At 37.6% G+C, this 7,740-nt stretch overlaps 1 non-coding gene across 1 annotated transcript; it reads left to right on the forward strand.

Annotated features, from left to right (window-relative positions):
* Positions 1–6,341: 6,341 nt before the first annotated feature.
* On the forward strand, positions 6,342–6,505 carry LOC141422729 (U1 spliceosomal RNA). The gene has a single exon (XR_012447476.1). It is a non-coding gene; the product is annotated as a U1 spliceosomal RNA (small nuclear RNA).
* The last annotated feature ends 1,235 nt before the right edge of the window (positions 6,506–7,740 follow it).

The raw sequence follows: 7,740 nt of genomic DNA on the forward strand, positions 1-7,740 counted from the left end.
AGAAATTTAATAAAATGAAACTAGGCAAACACTAGTCGAAACATGAGGGGATTGCTTTACAACAAAAGATCAGGAAATTTTTTCTTAACCATGATTCAAAATCCAAAAACAAAAAGAGGAAGGACTAAAAAGAGGCAGACAAAGAAAGCACTGATAAAATTAATTATGTAAAAAATTTAAAAACCTTTGCATATGAAAAGAATCATAGGTAACATAAAAAGGGGACAAATGACAAGAAAATGATGTGTAACTTATATCAGAAAGAGCAAATACTACATGAAGAGCTTTTGAAATCTGAGAAGAAAAGAATAATGACACTCTACTAGGAAGAAATAAAAAGCTATTGAAAGGCAAATGTAAGTAAACTACCAGACACGTACTGCTGTTGATAATAAGAGAAGTATCATTTTAAACTTATCAGTTCTTACTTACCAGATTAGAAAAATTCCAAAAGTTTGACCACATGGGAAAACAAATACTATTGTTCTGCTGGTAAGAATGCAAAATCAAAAATCTCTTCTAGAAGAAAATTTGCTGATACCTTGCTAGGTATTTTCTTGGCAATCCCATCTCTAGTAATCCATCTGAAAGATACACTGACAAAAAAAAATAAGAAGAGGCCAAGGCCATGTATTGCCACACCATCAGTAATAGTGAAAGGCTTGATAGCAACCCAAATAGCCATAGTAGGACATGAACTGAATAAACCAAGATATCGACACACAATGAAGTTCAAAGCAGCAGCAAAAAGAAATAAGATAATACTACTATAGAGTGACTTTCAGATTAATCATTAAATTTTAGAAAACAATGGAAGGCTTAACATATACATTATTTAGACACTTATGAGAAAAAAGGAAATACATAGATGGGACAGGGGTCAAAGCAATACTTTTTTATACTTTATTTGTATATCTGAGTACAGTACAATGTAAAAATTTCAAATAATTACAAAGCCCAATTAAATGCAACAAAATGAAATCCTTAAAAAGTGAGGAAAAAATTAACCAAATGGATGAAATGATGTATCAGAGAGATGACAAAATCACACTGAGGAACCGTTCCAAATGACTTTGAAATATAAAGCTAATCATAGCTTCTTATTAGGATCTACTATGAGGATAAAAAAGAACCACAAATGGATGCTAAAATAATCAAATCATTGTTATTCTAAGATTGTCAAAATGCATATTGGGAGATTATACAAATGAGCAACTGTGTTGGTGTCCTCAAGAATTAGGATTTTTGACAGTGGAAGATGATACAAATGTAAGATCCAAGAGATTGAGTCAAAAATCCAATTGTTTAGGTTGAGCATGGTGGTGCCCTGGACTAAGGCTCACTCAGGCAAAAGGGAAAGACTAAATGAAAAATAAACTAAAAGCAAAAATAAACCAGGAGGGTGGTTCATGTGGTTCAATGCTTGCCCAAGTACACCCCCCAAAAGAAATCCTATTGCTCCATTTTTGAATTGGAAGTATCAACATGATCTTAGAATGTATTTTGCTTAAAAACAACAAAAACACAGTTTTCCTATCTTTGGCCTCTGGAAAGGTCTAGAGACAAATGATCTACCCAAGAGGAATGAGAAGTGATTTATAGCTGTTGCTATAAATCACTTCTACTTCCAAGGTTTCATGACCCCTTGGGAAGGCAGCTGGTTCCAAGTGCCAGAAAAGAAATGTAAAGGATGAGTCTGGAACATTTTGTCATTCATACAGCAGGGAAGCTCTCAAAGACTACCGAGATTGTTCAAATGACAGCCAAGAGGCAGGCATGGAGGTTGGTACAAACCTGTAATCCAGGAACTCGGGAGGCTGAGGCAGGAAGACTGAAGGAACAGGTCAGTCTAGGCTATATAGCAAGACCCTGAAGACACAGAAAAGGGCTAGGAAGGTAGCTCACTACTGGAGCACTTGCCTCACAGGTGTGCAAGGCCCTGGGTTTAATTCCTAACACCAAAAACACAAAAAGAGTAGACAATTTAAATAAATGGGCAAATCTGAGCATCAAAAAGGATAATAGCTGTAATGAATTAAAACACATAAAATATTTTTATTTCAAATTAATGCTTTAAATACCTGGTGAATCACCCCCGAAGAATGGTCAGCAACCAACTAAAGTTTTTGAAAAGTGATTGATAAAGCAGAAGACTAAGCTCTTATCAGCCCTTGTCTGTTGAAATTGTACTAGGGTGAACAGATAGATGTTAAGACTAAGAATACATGAAGATTTAGTGATAGAGTTTGAATATCACCCTTTTGCAAACTTTACTCAATTAATGGATGTTAGCAATGATCACTTGTTGCCAACATTATATATCTCCTGGTAGAAGTGTGCAGTACCACCTAACCTCTGTTCTTGTAAATAAATAAATAAATAATCTGGGATCTAATCGTGCCTCAATATCTAAGTACCAACATATAAGGAATACAGGAATAGAACACATAAAACAGTCCATCAGTGATACAGTAATAAGATAGTAAAACCCACACAGTGGAGAATCTTATGGGATGCCTACTCTCTTCAACAAGCACACTAAGAGGAAAAACTGAAATGGAGATAAAGGGGAAAACTGTAAATTGAACAAAAGTAGAAGCATACCAGCCCATGCAGCCAATGGCTTGAATTAAACCTTCAGTTTTTAAAACTGTTTTTTAAAAAAGTCACTCTGAGATGATTAAGGACATTTTCAAATAGATTAGATATTTGGGTATATGAAGGAACTATAGTTTGTGTATATGGTGGGGATATAGATGAAACAAATAGCATCATTTGTTCACAACTATTGAAGCTAGATATGCATTCAAGGCTCCCTATAACATTTTCAGTAATTTGTAAATGTTTTCAATTTTCCATAATAAAAATCTAAAAATAAAATATCTTTAAGAAGAATATAAAGAGGTATAGAATACACAAAACAAGACACCAGCCAGGTGCTAATACACACCAGTAATTCCAACACTGGGGAGATGGAGGCAGTAGGATCACCAGTTTGAGGCCAGTCTGGGGTACATAGTGAGACACTGTCTAAAAATCAAGCAATCAATCAATAAATAACAGCACACCATACTTATTTGTTAGATTTTTTTTTTCCCTTTCTGTAGCACAGGGTTATTTCACATGTGTTAAGTATTTATTCAATTTCCCAGCAGACAATGTGTTTTAAAGAAATTTAGTTGGGTTAATTATTAGAGGAGAAAATGCATTTACTCAGAGAGGTATATTTAAAGAAAGGGGTTGACTGAAAGGGAGCACTGGGAAGTGTTTGGTATAAAGAATGGAAACCAAATCTCTAGAAGGAGAAACAGAACAGGCAGTAGCTACCTAGCCCCTTGTGAGGAGGCTGAGCAGGTCTGATCTGTGCACCTGGATCCAGAACTGGGACCTGGAGGTTACAGCAAGATAAAACAGTGCCTCTGGGTCCTGAGTCATAGAAGAAACTCCAGAGTGGGTATTAGCCATTCTCCAGAGAGAACCTACAGTCTGGCCAGGAAAACCAACCTCAGTATTTGGTCAGTTTTGGGAAGTGGAACTGAAAATGGAAGCTAAAGAATATGAGGTTGAGCTCAGAATTTAAAAAACAATAATCCCTGGTAATTGTCTCACACATGGAATTCATCTTCCAATTTGACTCTACTAGCCACCAGTCACACGATGCAGGGAACAGGGCTGGAATGAGGGGACTGATCTGGTATCTTGGCTGCCTGTTGTTTTGTGCTAAGGCATGGGCCTGGTGAAAGGAAGTGAACAGCAGAACCACAGGGAGCATTGGAGAGAAGCTTTGGTAGAAAACTGTGGAAGTCTCCATTGTGGCTTTGTCTTGTTTGTTTGGCCCACATTTCCTCACCATATAGGCACCACTCCCAATCTGGGCATTCCCAGCTGGGTGCACAGTTGAGTCAACTCTGTGATTCTAGCAATATTAAAAATGTATATGGAAGTGTACAAAGGCAGGAAGGAAAACACAAAGGTGAATTTGCTATGTAGTTTGGTATAATAGTGTTATTTATTATTTTTTCATTTCCTTTAATTTTTTAATAGCAGTATCCTTTGATTTGACAATATATAGATATTCTTAACAAGTGCACTTAGCTAAAAAAAAAAGAGCACTTAGCTAGAAATGGTAAAGCTGCTGATAAATTAGTACTAAGGTTTAAGTAATTAGTAAATGATTTTAGGGATTGTTCCTCCCAAAATGCCATTTAAATTGGAATAATCAAACCCTCCTAGTGGGTTTCATTAAGTATCATGAATATAAGAAAGCAACTTTGGGAATTTTTTTCCCCTCAAAATCCCCCTATATCTCTAGGGAAATGCTTACTCTCCAGTTCTGTATGAAGATAAAATATACATTTTTCCCCAAAGCCTCTGGCAAAAGATGGTAAGCATATTTCCATCAGTACTTACAAGAAGTTATTTGTTGGAAATAATATCAAAATGGGAATTTCTCTTCAAAGGAAATCACTTTGTAATGTTTTGACTTTACTATTAATTTAATCCCCGTTGTAAAGAAAACACATGAGTTCTGAAGTCATAGCTAGACATAATAGGCATTAAAGCAACCAAGTATGAATAACTTGTGCCATTGTCCAAACCTACAGCAATTCCTCTCTTGGGAATCCTCAGACTTTAAAAAAAAAAAAAATCCCATTAATTTTTCAGTTTCTCATAGTAGCTTTTTTCAAAGAAAATAATTTACAATACAATAAAACAAATGTGCATATTAAAAGTTTAAACTTATGTTCAAAGTTCCCTGAAGATTCATTCCTGTTTTTATTTGTTTACTGCAAGTAAATCTTTCAATAATTTAAAAATACCTCTTATGAAGAATTAGCTTAAGGGTTTCATTTTAGCTCAAATGCAGACTAAAAACCAGCTCCCTATCATGTTTTTACTAAATGTCATCACTTAGATTTCCAAGACACCAAGACACTTGGGCAAAAGCACAGACGAATCCAAGCATGGCTTTGTAGAGAGATTCAAAAAATGTTCAGGCCTAAAAAATGTGTTTTGCCCAAATAACTGGTCCCACTAAACACATCCCATATCTGGGCAAGTAATCAGAAAAGTGCTGAAAAAAATATTCCCACTAACCTCCAAAAAGCCTAGAATTCTGACCATTGAAAACTACTCTGGCTGAAGCCACTGCTTCTCAAAGTTCTTCATCTAAGAAGTGAAGGGTATCTGGAAACTTAACCCAGAGTAGTTTAGAAAAGTAAACATTTCCCATTTTCTCCTGTTTTAAGATATGGGAGCCAGGTGCTGGTGGCTCATGCTTATAAGCCTAGCTACTCATGAGGCAGAGATCAGGAGGATGGAGATTTGAAGCCAGCCTGGGCAATTAGTTCAAGATCCTATCTCAGAAACACACATCATCAAAAAATAAGGGCTGGTGAAGTGGCTCAAGGTACAGGCCCAGAGTTCAAATGCCAGTATCATAAAAAAAAGAGAGAAAGATGGGAAATTTTTATTTCTACTATAATACATCTTTTTATTTGTTTAATATGAAAATAATGTTGGTTCCCCTTCCCCCCCTCAAAAAAAATCTTCAAATAAATTTGAAGCTCTTATGGACTTTTTTTTTTCTAAACACAGGCCAGATTGGGAAACCTGGAGTCAAGGCATTAAAGACTCCACATTAAAATGGAAATGGTTCTTGCTAGGGGATGCATAGCTTGGGTTTATTTTTATCAGCTATTAACAACTTGGCATGAATGGTTGATACAAGAACTGGCCAGGCTTCTAACAAGGTAAGGAAGTAATGAAACCCAAATAAAGCAAGTTTATAGAGCAAAGGTGCAGGAAAGCCAGGGAGGGAGACTGGCTCCTTGCCTCTGGGTGGTCTAGATGGCAGGACAAAGGAGAGAAAGTCGTGGCACTAACTAAGAGGTAACAAGCCTGGGGCTTGAGGGGATTACTAAGAAGAGAAATTTCTTCAAGAGGAATGGAGAACCCAGAGATAAATTTTTCCCACATCTTATGTTTATCAAGAGTCCCCTTCCCCCACCCATATCACCAGGAATGAAAACATAAACATCTGCTTAAAGCATAATCACTGCACTGGTCTGGAAAGTGGCTGGAGTGGCCTCCTTCTAATGGTTCTCATGAAAAGAGGAACAGGAGGTAAGCAGACCCCCTCCCAGTCACCATCACGTTTCCTCTTCGTCATTCCCAAGCACTGATTTGCACAAGAGGTCATTTCCTAGGCAGCAAATATGTTATTTGTCAGGTAATAGTACCTAAGGCAAAGTTAAATAAAATAAACTAACACAAGGCCCTGAGTCCCAGCACCTCAAAAAATGAACAACAACAAAAAACCTGTATAAGTAGCAATTACTATACTTACCTGGCAGGGGAGATACCATGATCACAAAGGTGGTTTTCCCAGGGCGAGTCTTATCCATTGCACTCCGGATGTGCTGACCCCTGCAATTTCCCCAAATGTGGGAAACTCGACTGCATAATTTGTGGTAGTGGGGGACTACATTCGCTCTTTCCCCTGAAAAAAAAAAGTATCAATTATTATTATTTTAACAAAATAGAACCAAGAAACACAGAGTGGAGCCACCTATGTCAAGTGATTAATGATTTTCTAAACAAAGATAATCCTGGATTCCAGGAAAGTACTATAGTCAATTGCAGGTTGACTAGTCCAAGAGATGAGTGAGGAACACTCTTGAATCTAGGTCCCAGAACACCTCTCAGATATCTGAGATTGCACATTCCAAAGCACTAAGTAAACTAGAAAGCAATATTATCCTTAAATCCTGAGATTCCTCCAGATTTATACAAACTAGCATGTTACCTTACTCTAAAAGGTGTGAGTTGTTTATACTCTTAGACATAAAAGGAAAGACGACACTGTTTACTCCCCTTGCTCTACTTTCCTGAGTGTGCTCAACATCTAAAAGTTTTTTCCTAGAAGATAAAATGCTCTTTGGTACTTTGCATTCTCTCTTTTTTAATCTGAATTGTAATCTCCTTCAACTCAAGGACCAATTAGTAACTTCTTTTGTGTCCTCCAGAGGTTAGTGACCTACATGTAGAGGCCAAAAATTTCCAGTTTTGCAACAACACATAGGATGCCCCAGGAAATGTCACAAAGCAAAAACAAACACAAAAACAAAAACATTGGCCTAGATTTTCCTTTTCTGAAGCAACAACAACAACAACAACAACAAAAAGACCAGAAAACAAGACTAGAACTAGAACTACCACAGGGGCCTCTGCCTGCTATCTGAGCAAGAACCTCTAACGACAATGCATAATTCATTCGTTGTTTTCTGTATTCAATATCAAGGTACAGGAATACTTTCTCTCCAACCCAGCACACTCTGCCCAGCACCTGAACCACTCTGGCAAGAAAGCTTACAGCCTGGACAGTGTCTTCCCTCACACCTCCCTCCCTTTCCATGTGGCTGTCCACAGATCATAATTTGGACACAGCTAAGTCAACACCATTTTTCCTCTTTTCTTTCATCCTTATCCAATCACCTGACATTCTGTGATTGTAGGACTGAGGACCATCCCCCTCTTCCCCACCCTCTTCAGCCCCCATCCCCAAAGGCCCCTTAGCTCCTAGTGCCATTAGCTGAATCCTCTCTTGTGGCTGCCTCTTAGCCCAATTGCTGCCTTCCCCCAGCTCTGCTTCCCTCACTCCCCCAGAGAGGCTGATCCACGGTGTGTCCCCAACGAAGTTTATTTCAGACTCTGAATTCCAGGAAGTTGACCTAAGAT

The sequence above is a fragment of the Castor canadensis genome, chromosome 4, assembly GCF_047511655.1.
Source record: "Castor canadensis chromosome 4, mCasCan1.hap1v2, whole genome shotgun sequence".
NCBI lineage: Eukaryota > Metazoa > Chordata > Mammalia > Rodentia > Castoridae > Castor > Castor canadensis.